This window comes from Dasypus novemcinctus, chromosome 12 (assembly GCF_030445035.2).
Source record: "Dasypus novemcinctus isolate mDasNov1 chromosome 12, mDasNov1.1.hap2, whole genome shotgun sequence".
Taxonomy (NCBI): Eukaryota; Metazoa; Chordata; class Mammalia; order Cingulata; family Dasypodidae; genus Dasypus; species Dasypus novemcinctus.
The window spans coordinates 110834618-110850279 of NC_080684.1; the positions used below are offsets into that span (position 1 = coordinate 110834618).

Below are 15662 nucleotides of genomic sequence, written 5' to 3' on the forward strand. Positions count from 1 at the left end.
CCGCCCCTCTTCATGACACAACAGCATTCCCTTGCACAGGTGCGTCCCATTTTCTTTGCACCTTCCTCAGGTGATAGACATTTGTGTTCTGTACAGTTTTTGGCTACTGCGAACAGTGCTGTTTGTGAACATTGGTGTACAGCTCTTTGCTTGGATGTATATTTTCATTACTCTTCGACATATACCAAGGAGTGGAATTGCTGACTTACGTGGTATCATTATGTTTAGCTTTTTAAGAACTGCCAAACTATTTTGCCATACCAGAGGTGAAGTATTAAAGTTCTTTTCTTAAATTTATTCCCTATTATTTATTATTTTGATGGTATTTTAAATAGAGTTGTTCTCTTAATTTCATTTCGGATTGTTTATTCTAGTACATAACGGTGATTTTGTCTATGAATTGTTCATCCTGCAAACATAATGAACTTGTTTGTTAGCTCTGATACTACACTGTGGGTTCCTTAGGACTGTGTATACATAACATTATGTCATCTGCATAAGAGGTTTTGCTTCTCTCCGATCTGAATGCCTTTCGCTTTGTTTACTTGCCTAGTTGCACAGAACAGAAGCTCCAGTACAATGTTGAATAGAAGGATGAGAATGGATATCTTGTCTTGTCCCTGAAATGGTGAAAGTTGTTTTTCACTGTTAAGTATGAGGTGGTTTTTTTTAACAGATGTCCCCTTTCAGTCTGAGGAATTTCCCTTCCATTCCTAGTTTCAGAGTGTTTTTTGTCATGAAAGTGTGTTGACTGTGTGAAATTGATTTCCTGCATCAACTGAAAAGATTGTGTGAGTTCTGTCCTTTATTGTATTACTATGGGGTATTACATTGATTAATTTTGGTCACAGTGTTAAATCCTTTTTATGTATTACTGGGTTCTATTATTGCTGGTATTTTTTTTTTTTAGAAATGTTGTGTTTCTGTTCATACAGGATATTAGTCAGTAGTTTCCTTTTATTCTGATGTCTTAGTCTAGTTAGGATATTAGTGTAACAGTGGCCCCATAAAATGAGATGGGAAATTTCCCTTTTCTGTTTTTTAGAAGAGTTTGTGAAGGGTTGTTATTTATACTTCTTTATATGTTTGATAGAATTCACCAAATAAGCCATCTGGTCATAGGCTTACCTTTGTGAGAATTTTTGTGTTTTTTTTTTCATTGCTAATTCGATACTTATACTTAATATACGGCTCTTCAGATGTTTCATTTCTTCTTGAGTCAGTTTTGGTAATTGCACCTTTCTAGGAATTTGTCCATTTCACCTCCTTTAATTTGTTGACATCCAATTTTTCATTGTATTTACTTACAAACTTTTTTATTTCTGTAAAGCCAGTTGTGATGTCTATTTCAATTCTGATTTTAGTAATTTGAGTCTTCTACTTTTTTCTTAGTCAGTCTAGCTAATGGTTTGTCAATTCTGATCTTTTCAAAGAACCAGGTTTTGCTTTTGCCAAATTTCTCTATTTTTCTATTTCATTTATTACCACTCTATCCTTTATTATTTCCCTCATTATGCTTCATTTGGGTATAATTTGCTCTTTTTTCTTATTTCTTAAGGTAGAAGGTTAGTTTATTAATTTGAGGTCTTTTTTATAAAACAGACATCTATTGCTATAAATTTCTTTCTAAGCACTGCTTAAGCTACATCACATAAATTGTGAAATGTTGTATCTTGTTTTCATATATTTCAATGAATTTTCTGATTTCCTTTGTGTTTTCCACTTTGTCCTCTTGATTACTCAGAAGTGTGTAATTTCTACATATTTGTAAACAACCAACATTTCCTGCTGTTAGTGATTTCTAATTTAATCTATTGTGGTCAGAGAATATACTTTGTGTATTTCAAATTCTTTTAAATTTATTGAGACTTGTTTATGGCCTAATATATTGTCTATCCTGAAGAATATTCCTTGTGCATTTGCAAACAATATTTATATATTCTGGTGTTATTGAAGATTTCTGAATGTGTGTGTTATGTCTAGCTGGTTTATAGTGTTACTCAATTCTTCAACTTCCTTACTGATCGCTTGCCTAATTGTTTTATCTATTCTTGAATATGGGGTATTAATGTCTATAAGTATTATTTTTGAATTATCGGTTTCTCTACCCAATTCTTTCCATTTTGCTTCATGCAATTTTAGACTTTGTTGCTGAGTGACTGTATGTTTATAACTGCTATATCCTCCTGATGGATGGGCCCATTCGTCATTATAAAAATGCCCTTCCTTATAACTAGCAACAATTTTTGTCTTAAAATCTATATTTTATGAAATTAATATAGCCATTCCAGCTCCCTTTTGCTTAGTATTTGCATAATATTTTCCATCCTTTTACTTTCAATGAAATTTTTTGTCTTTAAATAAAAAATTTTTCTTCTGTATATAGCACAGAGTAGAATCACTTTTATCCAGTCTTCTAATCTATGCTTTTTTATGGACATGTTTTTTTCATGCATAGTTTATGTAATTAGGGTAAGATAAGAGTTACATCTGCCCTTTATAGTTTACTTACTATATGCCTTATGTCTTTTTGTGTTTGTTTCTCTACTTCATTACCACTTTTTATGTGTTAAATACGTATATATTCTAGAGTAGTTTTTTTTCAATTATTTATTTATTTTTAAAAATTACATTCAAAAAATATGAGGTCCCATTCAACCCACCGCCCCCACCCCCCACTCCCCCCACAGCGACACTCTCTCCCATCATCGTGACACATCCATTGCACCTGGTAAGTACATCTCTGAGCATCACTGTACCCCATAGTCAATGGTCCACATCATAGCCCACACTCTCCCACGTTCCATCCAGTGGGCCCTGGGGGGATCTACAATGTCCCATAATTGTCCGTGAAGCACCACCCAGGACATCTCCTCGTCCCGAAAACGCCTCCACATCTCATCTCTTCCTCCCATTCCCCAAATCCAGCAGCCACCATGGCTACCCTTCCCACACCCATTCCACATTTTCTCTGTGGACATTGGATTGGTTATGTCTATTGCAGTAGTATATTGGAATTTCCTTGCCGTTTCTTTTACTATAATTTTATGATATATTTTTTTTAGTTGCCCTGGGGATTACAATTGATAATTTACAAAAATTAGTTCCAATCAATACCAACTTAAATCAATAATATACAAAAGCTTTACTCTAATATTGCCCCCTCCCTCCCCCATCTTATGCTGTAATATTCTTATAAATTCAATTGTTACACATTATAAATGGTCAGCAAAATATTGTTATTACTTCACAGGGTTTTGTTTTAAACCAAATAGAAGATGAAAGTACTAAAATCATACAGGCATTCATAGAGACTTTTAAAGTTTACCTCTGTGGTTTCTTTCACATGTTCTTTTTCTTCAAATGTATTTGAGTGACCGTCTAGTGCCCTTTCATTTCAGCCTGAAGAACCCATTTTGTGTTTCCTACAGGGAAGGCATGCTAGTTGCAAATTCTCTCAGCCTTGTTATGTGGGAATGCCTTCATTTCTCCTTCGTTTTTGAAGAATAGATTTTCTGCATATAGCATTCTTGGTTGATGGTTTCCCTTTCAGCAGTTTCAGCACATCGTCCTGCCTCGTCCTAAGCTCCACGGCGTCTGAAGGAAGTCGGCAGTGACGCCACAGGGACCCCTGCACACGATGGTTCTTGGCTGTCTCTCTCCACCTCTTCTCTTGTCTTTTAACAGTCTGACTGTGAAGTGTTGAAGGTGGCTCTTGCTGAGTATATCCCACTTGGAGTCCACTGAGTTCTTTGGATGTGTAGGATAAAGTTTTTCACCAAAGCAGGGACAGTTTCTGCAATTATGTCTTCAATAGTCTTTCCACCCTTTTTTCTCTCTTTCCTCTCCTTCCGAGGCGCTCCTCATGCACGTATTGGTTTATGTGCTGGTGTGAAGTCTGTGCTCGTTTCCTTTCTTTTTATGCCATGGATAATCCCAGCTGACTTATTTTTAAGGTTCCTTTCTTCTGCCAACTCGATTCTCCATTTGAGCCCCTGTAGTGAAATGTGTATTTCAGGCCTGATACTTTTCCAGTCCAGAGCTTCCATTTGGTTTACTTTTAATAATTTCTATCCCTTGATCAATATTCTCTATGTTGTGACCCCAAATTCTCAACACGGTCCTTTAGTTGTTCAAGCACGGTTTCCTCTCATTCTTTGGGTATCATTATAATCATTACTTCTAAGTGCTTGTCTGGTAAGCCCAACAGCTGGACTTCCTCAGGGTGGTTTATATCGACTTTGATTCCTGGGTGTGCAACGTATTTCCAGGGCTTTCTCGCACATGCCATAATTGCTCATTGAAAACTGGACATTTTAGATAACATAATGTGGCTGTTCTGGAAATCAGCCCCCAGGGTTTATTGCTGTCAGTGTTTTGTAGCAGGCACTGCTGTTGCCACCTTTTGTTTGTGCAGTGATGCTTCTCAGGTAGTTCTGTAGAATCTGATTCCTTTCGCACGTGGCCCCTGAGGTCTCTGCTCAGGTAGCTCAGTGATCAGTTAACAACTGGTCGGAAATTTCCTTACGTGTGTTGAACCAGTGGGTCTTTCCCTCTTGGCCGCGGGGCCTGTGGGGGGGGGGGACACACCTCTCATGCTCCGGCAGTTTGTGGCTCTGCCTTAGCTTTCATTTCCTGCCTGCACAGGTGTCGAAGGCAGCGACAAGTGGACAAGCAGGGCCCACTCAGTCTTTCCTGGGCGCCCGGCCCCTCGTGTGTCTGTCCTCCCAGACCCCCAGGAATACTTTGGGGTGCTTCTAAGTCCACTGCAAACATCTCATCCCCTATATTTACTGTTATGATTTTGGTCAGTGTCTTGTTTGCCCCATTTCTAATCCAGGCTCAGGAAGCTGCAGTTTTAAACAATTGCTCCTGGTTCTTTTTGACAACTGCCTTGGGGCAAGGGTTCCCACCTAGTGATCTGCCCTTATCAAATAATGCCCGGCCCTGTGCACGGGCTCCTCCAGGGAGCTGCCAGTCAGGTCAAATGGTGACAATTCCCCGAGGATCCCCCGACAATCCTGCCCCTTCGATGGCTCCCAGGGCTGAGGCTGCCGGCTTTTAAGGCCACCGCGGAAGGGGGAGAGGGTGGGGGGCCACAAGTTAAAAGGCCACAAAGCTCGATGGTCTTATCAATATTCAGCTGTTTTTCCTGAATAAATGCTCCTTGAGTTGCTGCACACCTTTAGCTAATTTCGAGAGTTCTGAACATGTTGATTTTGACAATTTTTATTAGTGTTCTCATCGCTTTATGGAGGAGTGGGTTTTATGAGATCCTTGTTCCACCATCTGGAAGTTGTTCTGGCAGAGGTGCCATCTCGATGCCCACCTGCTTCTCCTTGTTTCTGCAGCCAGAGCGGAGCTCAGCAGGGAGGGCAGGGGTCCCCACCAAGCCCCCTGCTCCGCACACTCCCCTAGACCAGAGTCCTCGTTAGGGGAGCTAAGGGCACAGATGAGTACCTGTCCCTGACATCCAGCAGCCTGTGGCTTTCCAGGGACCCGGGGTGGGGGATTATCAGGTCAGGCACTGAATTCCCAACCATGGAAGCTGGGTACACATGGAGCCCCAAGACAGTGCCGCCTCACCCAGGGGTCCAATAATCCTCCAGCCTCGGTAAAGCCCTGCCTGGGGCGTCGTCTGAGCTGGGGGGCTGGAGGTCCAGGGAAGCCCAGCTCAGGCTTGTTCTGGGTGTCGGAGGGAGGCACAGAGTGCTCCAAGGCTGTTAGGGAACAAGCGAAGCCACACTGGCTGGGACCCTGGAGGAGCAGCACGGCAGGGAGGGTGCAGCCAGGGGCATGGGGCAGGCTGGCGGTCAGCGGAGGGCAGACTGCGGGCTTGAGAGGCTGCCCCTGGGATGAAAAGCCCTGGAGGAGGTGGGTTGGGGGGCTTGGCAGGGTGCACAGGCAGCTCTTTCCAGATGATGACATTCAACTCTGTGGCTAACCCAGTAGAAAACGTCCAACTTTGGGCCAGGTGTTGCCATCCAGGTGTGGTTCATGGATGGAGTGAAGCATTCTTGGTGCTTGTTAGAAACAGAAAGTCTGGGGCCCCTGGCCAGGCCGCATCAACACTGCGGTTCTGAGAAGAGCAGCTTCAGGCAGTGTTTATCTGCGCATGAGCACTGGGGTCCTTGCACGCCTGCACCTGTGCGTGGTGTCACTGGGTCCTTGCACACCTGCACCTGTGCGTGGTGTCGCCTGGGTCCTTGCACACCTGCACCCGTGCGTGGGGTCACCTGGGACTTTGCACACCTGCAGCTGTGCTTGGTGTCACCTGGGTCCTTGCACACCTGCACCTGTGCGTGGTGTCACCTGGGTCCTTGCACACCTGCACCTGTGCGTGGTGTCACCTGGGTCCTTGCACACCTGCACCTGTGCGTGGTGTCGCCTGGGTCCTTGCACACCTGCACCTGTGCGTGGTGTCACCTGGGTCCCTGCACACCTGCACCTGTGCGTGGTGTCACCTGGGTCCTTGCACACCTGCACCTGTGCGTGGTGTCGCCTGGGTCCTTGCCCATCTGCACCTGTGCGTAGTGTCACCTGGGACTTTGCACACCTGCACCTGTGCGTGGTGTCACTGGGTCCTTGCACACCTGCACCTGTGCGTGGTGTCGCTGGGTCCTTGCACACCTGCACCTGTGTGTGGTGTCACCTGGGATTTTGCACACCTGCACCCATGTGTGGTGTCACCTGGGTCCTTGCACACCTGCACCTGTGCGTGGTGTCACCTGGGTCCTTGCACACCTGCACCTGTGCGTGGTGTCACCTGGGTCCTTGCACACCTGCACCTGTGTGTGGTGTCACCTGGGATTTTGCACACCTGCACCCATGTGTGGTGTCACCTGGGTCCTTGCACACCTGCACCTGTGCGTGGTGTCACCTGGGTCCTTGCACACCTGCACCCGTGCGTGGTGTCACCTGGGTCCTTGCACACCTGCACCCGTGCGTGGTGTCACCTGGGATCTTGCACACCTGCACCTGTGCGTGGTGTCACCTGGGTCCTTGCACACCTGCACCCGTGCGTGGTGTCACCTGGGTCCTTGCACACCTGCACCTGTGCGTGGTGTCGCCTGGGTCCTTGCACACCTGCACCTGTGCGTGTGTGCCACTGGGGCCCCTGCCAGCACCACTGCCCTTCCTGACTCCATCTTTGGTTGGAGGGCGTCTTCCCCTCACCGTCCTCTTGGCCTGTCCAGGAGAGCGCCCAGGCACCGATTCACCCCTACATCTGGGCTTTCTCTTGCCTCCCCCTAAGACTGAAGTCCCACGTGGTGCACGGGCCCTGGCAGTAGGAACTGGAGAAGTTTCCGTGACTCGCTGCTCACCCCAGCCTGAGCCTGGGATCCCACCTCAGAGAAACCCGAGGGTGACTTCTAGCTTGAGCAGGGCCCGGGTCTCCAGGTAAATGCAGGGGAGCCCTGTCCCTGGTGGTCCAGGACGCTGCACTGGTCAGGGTGGGGGCCAGAGGCCTCAGAGCAGCCTGGAGGGGCCTTCAGGGGGTCCACGTCAGAGGAGGGAGGGCAAGGAGAAGAGCTGATCTGAGGGCAGAGGGCACGTCACGCAGCGAAGCAGGGTCGCCACGGGGCGCCGTGTGCCCTCGTGGAGGCTGCGCTTTGCGAGGTGCGGGCTGCCCCTTGCCGCACGAGAGCATCCCGAGCCTGCTTGTGGGCGTCTTCACCCCAGGTGGCAGGTCCAGAAGCACGCCAGGGAGGCCCGCGTGCTGCCGTTCACACAAACAAGCCCTTTGGTCCAGCTCCGCCAGGGAGCCCGTGGCAGGGCAGCAGGCTCGGGACGCGTCGGGTCTGCGGAGCCTCTGCAGGTGGACGGCCCTTAAAGGAGGGAGAGAGGAGGGAGGCTGCCATGTCCATTTTCCTAAGTTCATTTCTGACCACAAAAGGGGGCTTCAGGGTGGGATGCACTGAATGCAGAGCCTGCTGCTTGAAAACGCTCACCCACACACGTGCACACACCTGCACACACCCACACACACATGCACATACCCACACACGTGCAAACACAAGTGCACAGACACATGCACACACCCACACATGTACACATCCACACAAGTGCACACACGTGCACACACCCACATATGTGCACACACCCACACATGTGCACACCCACACACACGCACAGCCACATGCACACACAAGTGCATACACACATGCATGCACCCACACATGTGCACACACCCACACAAGTGCACAGCCACATGCACATGTGCCCAGCCACGTGCACACACCCACATGCGTGCACACCCAGCACACACACATTCACACACGCACAGGCGCATGCACACACACATTTATTGGAACACCCCATACTCTGTGCTTTAAAATACAAGCCGCCTGCCAACTGCACACCTGGGCCGGAGGCAGCCCCTGCAGGAAGGAGCTGCATTTTGCGAATGATTGAGGTGCGTCCCCGCCTCCCACCCTCACCCCCCTCGGCTCGCTCACCACCGTCTGCGCCCGACTGTTCTGCTAAGGCTCCGACAGTGACCCAGGCGCCACCGGGGGCCTCACAACGGTGGAGCGGAGTGAGGTGAGGGTGGGAGGGGGCTGCTGGCAGGGGCAGCCGGAGCCCCGCTTGCCTTTTACCCCAGTTCAGGGCACCCCGCCTGCTGTGAGAGCTGCTGCGTCGATTCCGTACGGGGTCAGAGAGCGCTGGCACCTGCTTTTGTTGGTGCCGCCCTGTGCCCACTTGGGTGTGAGTGTCGGGGGCAGGGGCAGGCAGCGACGAGACACTCGTGTGTGGGTTATTCTACGCAGGAGCCGGCGGGGGGCAGGGGCGCTGGGCGGGGAGGCAGGGGCCCAGGCCGCGGGCACGCAGCCCCCGGGACTGTCCCCAGCACAGCCCCCCCCTCGCCGCCACCAGCACCTGCCGGACTCCCTCCTGACTGCCACCTGGTGGCCACGGCGCTGTGTCCCGTCCTCCACGTTCCTCATCTCAACCAGGACTGGCCGGAACCCAGGCAGCAGGGAGCTGGCAAGAAGCTCAGAAGCTGGGTGGCCTGCTGGTGGCCACCCCACTCCGGAGCAGAGGAGCCAGGACCTCAGCTCCAGGCGGCTGGACTCCAAGCCCCTCCCGACGGCGCCTCGGACCCTGCTGGCCACTCCAGAGCCTGGCAGCCAGAGGAGAGGCAGACGTGACGGTCACAGGAGCAGAGGGGGCCTTGCTGGGGAGCCACGCAGCACCAGCCGCCATGGGAGCACCGGGCAGGGAGCCTAGGTGCAGAGCACTGTGCAGGGAGCACCTCACAAGGAGCACTTCTCAGGGAGTACTGCACATGGTAACTGGACAGGGAGTACCCTGCGTGGAGCACTGTGCAGGGAGCACTATGCAGGGAGCCCTATGTGCAGAGCACTTTGCAGGGAGCATCTCACAAGGAGCACCTCTCAGGGAGTACTGCACATGGATCCCCAGGCAGGAATCATCCTGCCTGGAGCACTGTGCAGGGAGCACTGGACAGGGACATCGTGTGTCCTCAGCGCCCCGTCTTCATCACCCACATTTACAGACTAGAGCTGGTATCTCAGAGGGGGGCCCCCAGGTCACCCTGCCAGCAAGCTCCAGGCTGAGTCCACGTCCATCCGAGGGCAGGGCCCTTCAGGCTGGATGCTCGCTGTCCAGTACCCCGTCCCCCAGTGGCCACGGGGCGGGCCCCCGAAGCAGCTGCGGCTGGACAGCTCGCTGTTCCTACTCTCGCCCGGCCCAGAGGACGTGGCTGAGCCGGAAGTCGGGGGCCCGTGCCTGGAAAGGCCCCCCGAGGCCAGGCCAGGGCCGGTGAGCGCAAGTAGGGGCTCGGCCCCTCCTGAGGGGCCACGGGAGATCCCGAGCCTGCGTGACGGGGGGCGCCCATGATCGCTTCGTGCACCCCAGGTGCGAGCCTGTGGCCCGCCTCGGGGTCTGGCTCCCACTGCGAGTGAACCAAGCTTCCGGAAGGCAGCAGGCAATGCGGCCAGGCCATGCCCCTCGCCGAGGCCGGCCAGCTCCAGGCCCCTGCTTGACCGCAGACCCTCACTTTAGTGACGCTCTGGCCGAGAAAGCCTGGGAAGCCAGGCCTGAGGGGCTGCCGCGGCCCTGGGCGGGGGGCTGGGCCAGGCGCACGGTGCCCCCTCCGTCTGGCTGCCCCAAAGCGCTGCCCCCCACCCCCGGCAGCTGGCGCAAGAGGAGGGCAGTGGCAGCCACGCTCCAAGGTCAGACTCCAGGACCTGGGTGGGCCTGGGTGGACTTTGTGGTAGTCCTGAGTGGGCCTGGGTGCCCTGGGGGTCCTGGGGGGGTTGGGTAGTCCTGGGGGCAGCTGGAGGGCTTTGCAGTGGGCCTGAGGGGTCCTGGGTGGACCTGGGGGAGCCTGGGAGGGCCTGAGGCAGGCCTGGGTGGGCATGTGGAGGGCCTGGGGGCCCTGGGGGGGCCTGGGGTCTGGGGGGCCTGGGGGCCTGGGGGCAGGCAGAAGGTGGGGAGGTGATGCAGCTCTTAGGGTCCTGGAGCTGCCGAAACGTAGCGCCGCAGACCAGCCTGAACCAGCAGCAGCTGCCCCGTCTCCCGCTGGGGGCAGGGGTCCCAGGCGGCAGGACTCCCGGGCTCTCGGGGAGGGTCCTCCGGCTCTCCCGGCTCCGGGGCCCCAGCTGGGCTGTGGCGCTCCATCCACCTCCGTCTCGCAGGGCCTCCTGTCCGTGTGTCTGTCCTCCCATGTCCTTGTTCTGTCTTCTCAACGCGCACCAGGCACGCTGCACCAAGGTCCGCCCTGAGCCCTTCTGACCTCACCCAACCTCCGACCCTTCAGAGACCCCGTACCCCAACACGGCCCCGCCCACAGGCCGGGCTGCCCCCGCCCCCTTCCAGCGCCCCCTCCTCCTCCTGGCACCGCCAGCCTCAGGGTCCCTGCGCCAAGGAGAGAGGCCTGCGGTCGGCGCAGCCCTGGCGGAGCTCTGGCCTCGCCCCTGCCCCTGCGCCCAGAAAGGCAAAGCAGACTGGGCACCTGCTTCTGGAAAACTGTTCCCCAAAAGCAACGCCACCCCTAAATGAAACGCTGCCCCAGCGGCGTCTCCACTGCCCCCGTCACACCCCCCTCCTCTCCAGCGTAGCGACGGGCCTTCGCAGAGCGGGGAGGGAAAAGCCACCCACGCTGGGCACCCTCCAACCCCTGCGGAAGCTGCCGGAACACGGCCTGGCGTGTTGGCCTCAGCGCGGGGTCAGCCAACCCCAGCCAACCTCTCTTCCCCTCTGGAGAAGTATGGGCTGCAGTCAGAGTTTGCAATTTGTTTTTAGAAATAAAGCCTCAAAGATTTAACCCAGCACGGCACTTGCAGTCAAGGTCCTCTTGTCCCCGGGGGGGCAGGCCAGGCGGCAAAGAGGCCGCTTCCGAGCGAGGCCCAGGGGAAGGGGGGGGTGAGCGGTGTGAATGTGCAGGCGCGTGGGGGTGGGTGGGGGTGGGGATGTGCCCCTGAGCGTGAGTGTGCAGACGTGTGCGTGTGAGTGCAGATCTGAGCGTGGCGTGGGTGGGTGTGGGTGTGTGCACCTGAGTGTGTGAGTGTGAGTGGTGTGAGCATACAGGTGTGTGCATGACTGTGTGGGCGTGTGTGCAGGTGTGAGTGTGCAGGTGTGTGTGTGAGTGTGGGATATGAAGAGTGCAGCATGGGATATGTGCATGTCGTGTGTGCAGGTGTGAGTGTGCAGGTGTGTGTGCGAGTGTGGGGTATGAAGAGTGCGGCGTGGGGATATGTGCATGTCTGAGGGCGCAGGTTTGGGTGCACTGTATCTATGTGCGTGTAAGTATGGAGGTGTGTGTTTGGGCTTGTGTGTGGGCACGTGGCAGTGTTGGTGTATCTGTGGATGTGGAGATATGTGGGTGTGTGGAGGAGTGTATGTGAGCTGGGGTGTGGCAGGGCTGGGAGTCACTAGATGCGTGTGCAAGTGTGCACACGTGTGCTGTGTGGGTTGTGTGTGAATGCATATTGTGCATGGGTTGTGTGTATGTGTTGCACGTGGGTTGTGTGTGTTGTGCATGGGTGTTTGTGTGCCTGTGCATTGTGCACAGGCTCGTGCATGTGTGTGTTGTGTACAGGTGGCATGCATTGCTCATTTTTTGTGTGTTGCACACGGGTTGTGTGTGTTGTGCACAGGTTGTGTGTAAGTGTACACCACACATTGTGTATCCCACGATGTGTGAGGTGCGGTGCTCACGTCTGAGGCGGCTCCACAGGACACGGATGTCCCTGGCTCAGGACAGCTTTTAAACCCATCAGGCCGAAATGACATTTCAAGGTCTGGGCATTTGTCATCAGAGACACAAAAAGGTAACCTTTGAACAGAGAAATTTAATCAATTCTGCTCATTTTCCAGGTTTTAATTGGCATTTCCTGTGGTAATGAAAGCAACAGCATCTGCTCACATACCTAACGCTCACCTACCTGCTCTCTCTCCTCCCTGACTGGAAAGAGACTCGAACTGCTTAGAAAGCATCAAATTTTCTTTGTCGTAGCATCCAAATAATTTATAAATGCCAGAAGTAAGGTGTTTTCACCTCTTAGAGGATCGATCAGGCATTGGATTTACAGTGCTTTAGACGTGCACTCTTCCTTTCTTGAGCTGCTTGGTATAAATTAATTAATAGCCACTGGCAATAAAATCCAATGACAAGTCCTCATTACTTCTTACGGTCACACTAAGTCGAGGACAGAGAGTAAGGCACCAAATGTTCCACGGGAGATTTGTACCCAAGTTTAAAAAGACGCAGGAATGTGTTCACCAAGTGCAATGACTGTCCATGATGATGGAGGAGGTGGAGGTTATGGGAGGAGTGGGGAGAGGGGGGTGAAGGGTATGTGAGGACCTCATATTTTTTTAATGTAACATTAAAAAGAAAGAAAGAAAGAAAAATAAATAAATAAAAATAAATAAATAAATAAATACTGTACTGCATGAGAAAAATAAAAAGACGCAGGAAGCGTCTACAACGATGAACAGGCGAGTTGCTCTGGAATTTCAGTTCTGCCTCCCTGCAAGGGAGCCTGCGCTGTGCCGAGGAGCCTCGCCGGGACATGCACACGCAAAGGCACACGCAAAGGCGCACGCAAAGGCGCACACAAAGGCGCACAAGGCCCTGCAAGTCGGCGCGGCACTGCCCAGCCTGGATCCTCGCCCCCGGGTCCCTGCGAGGGGCGTCCTGCAGGCCGCCCCTTCGTGTGCTGACACTTACCTGACCAGACACCGCCTTCCGCTGGAAGAAGTCGCCCCCGGAGGCGGAGCAGGACGACCCTGGATGGACTGAGCCACCCCAGCCCCTCGCCGCGAGCGGGTCCCTACCTGAACCTGCAGCTTCTTCCAAGCCTTGCTCACAGAAATCCTGAGTGGGAGGAAGACTTTGCCGCTTCGCGAAGGATCAGTCTGAGTTCCGGGAGCAGGGCGGGAGGCCCGCAGTGTCCTGCAGCTCCCCCTGCCCTGACACCTGGGCAGGTGAGCTCGTGCACAGGGAAGGAGCTGGGGCCCCAGCCTGAGTCCGGCCCTCTCCCGACCAGCTCTGCTGGGCATACGCTGGTCTTCTGGTCGCTAGGCCCTGGGTGTTTGCCTCTGTCCGGTGAGCCTCTGGAGGGGAGAGGGGAGAGCACAGGATGAGGGATAAACGAGAGCCCTACCTGCAACGGCCCGCGCCACGCAGAGCTCCTGAAGCAGCCACAGCCTCCGTGGACCCCGTGCCCTCCGTGGGACGCGGGCTGGCCAGCTCCTAATGAAGCGGCAGGGTTTCTGGACTGCGCGCTGCACTGTGTTGGGAGGTCTGCCCCGACAGCTTCTGCCCGAGCGCTCTACCGGAAGGCAGCGCCACAGGGAGGCGGCCGAGCCCCCGGGGAGGCGCCACCAACGCGCCGCGCTCCAGGCCTGCGTGCCGGCTCCAGGCCGATGGCACCCACGGCACAACGGCAGGTGCTCCAGCCCACGACTGCTTCGATGTCACATGAAGGAGGGACAAGGCCGGAGCTCCGTGGGAGAACCGGGCGACACCCGGGGTGGGAAGTGTGGCTTCCCAAGCGCACCGGCCCTCCTGGCCTGCAGGGCCGTACCTGCCCGCCTGCCCACTCGCCAAAACATATCTGTGACCCTGAGGTCCATTCCCGCAGGGGCTCGCAGGCCTACGAGAGCAGGGGAAGCTCCGAGCCGCCCGCCATGCCCGTTCCCAGCTGGCGCTGCACGAGGCCGTGCGCAGCCTTCTGGTCTCAGCTCTCACCCGTGAACCAGTGTCATTCTTGTGGTGCATTTGGTGCCACGATTTGGGCATTTTTCGTGCTTTTGGCAGGACTTCGCTGCTTAGAGCGGCCGCAGGGCGCAGTGCTGAGGAGCTGTCCAGCACCGCGGGCGCCAGGAGGCGGGTCGGGCTCTGCGGAAGGCACGGTCAGCTTTGCTCGGGAGAGTCGGTGCCGCCGGCCATGGGCGCCACGTCCGAGTCAGCTGCGCACACACTAGCTTCTTAGACAGAAGCACACAAGAAACACGGGGCGGGCGGGCGGGCAGCGGCTGGCAGGGGCTTCAGCCGCGTCCCCGCAGGAGCCGGGCTTCCCTACGCTGAGCCAGCGTTCGTGCGCGGCGGCTGCAGGTTCGAGAATCGCCTGCCCCAAGCTCCCGGCATCCGCGCCCAAATGCACTGCCCTCAGCAGGTCGGCCTGAGGCCGCAGGGGTCCCTCCCCCTGGCCTCACCTGGTGGGTGCTGCGGCCCGGGGCCCGGGTCAGTCCTCTCTCTTCGCCCCCAGGGACAGAGGCGCATGAGCCGGCCTGACACGCAGCCAGGCCTATGGGGACGAGGACACACTGCCCGGAGGCTCAGCCAGGCCTCTGGGGTCGAGCAGAGGAGACGGGGCAGGGGAGGAGCGCAGCAGGGCCGGGGGTGCACTGCGGTCAGTGGGAGCTCATGAATTCCCTGCGAAGCCAGCCCGAGGGAGGACTGGGGCGGCTCAGGGCCTGCGGGTCCCTGGGGAGGGAAACGACTGCTCCCTCTAATAAAAAGGACGTTTTTCACTAATGCTCTGCACTGACTTACTTTGAAGGAAGAAAGCGGGGAAGCGATGGTGGCGTTTAAGCCACAACTCGGCTTTCGCACAGATTTCCACGGAGAGAGAGAGCTGAGAAGCCCAGCAGGGAGGAGGCTCCAGGCTGGAACTGCTCCTGCTCTGTGTCTCCCAGCGCGGCCCCCGACACGCCTGTAGCTGCTCCTGCTCCGTCTGCTCCCAGCCTACCTCAAGCACACCTGTTACCTGCCTACCTGCCCTGCTCCCCCAAAACCTGTTTACCCTCCCACACCCCCCGAAAGCCCCACATCCTCCCCAAAGCCTCCCCATGAGGCCGGGCGATCCCGCGCCTCGTGTCGTGGCTGACGTGTCCATGGAGCCACCCTGCGTGGTCAGGTTCCGGTCCCCGTGCTTTCCTCCCCTGGGCGCCGCGGCCCCCCAAGCGTGCTCCCGCTGGCCTCCGCAGGGCCGGGCCCGAGCAAACGCGGCCCACTTTACGCCCTGGCTTTTCTCGGCTGCTGGGGACAGACGCCAGGCTGTCGCTCAGACCCCAGAGCAACGTGAGACGAGCAGCACGGGGTCGTCTGGCCCCCCCCGGAGATCCCTCCCTCAGACCCCTGCTCCGCTGCGGCCACGTGCACCCACCATGTGCTGGCCAGGCGC

General features: G+C 54.9%; 1 protein-coding gene across 1 annotated transcript in view; it reads left to right on the plus strand.

Moving 5' to 3' along the window:
• Positions 1-589: 589 nt before the first annotated feature.
• LOC131280672 (uncharacterized) overlaps positions 590-15662 on the plus strand; it is a 42698-nt gene continuing 27625 nt past the window's right edge. The window contains exon 1 of the mRNA XM_058308958.1: positions 590-789. The gene's annotated coding sequence lies outside the window, so the exon portion shown is untranslated. The remainder of the gene's footprint in view (positions 790-15662) is intronic.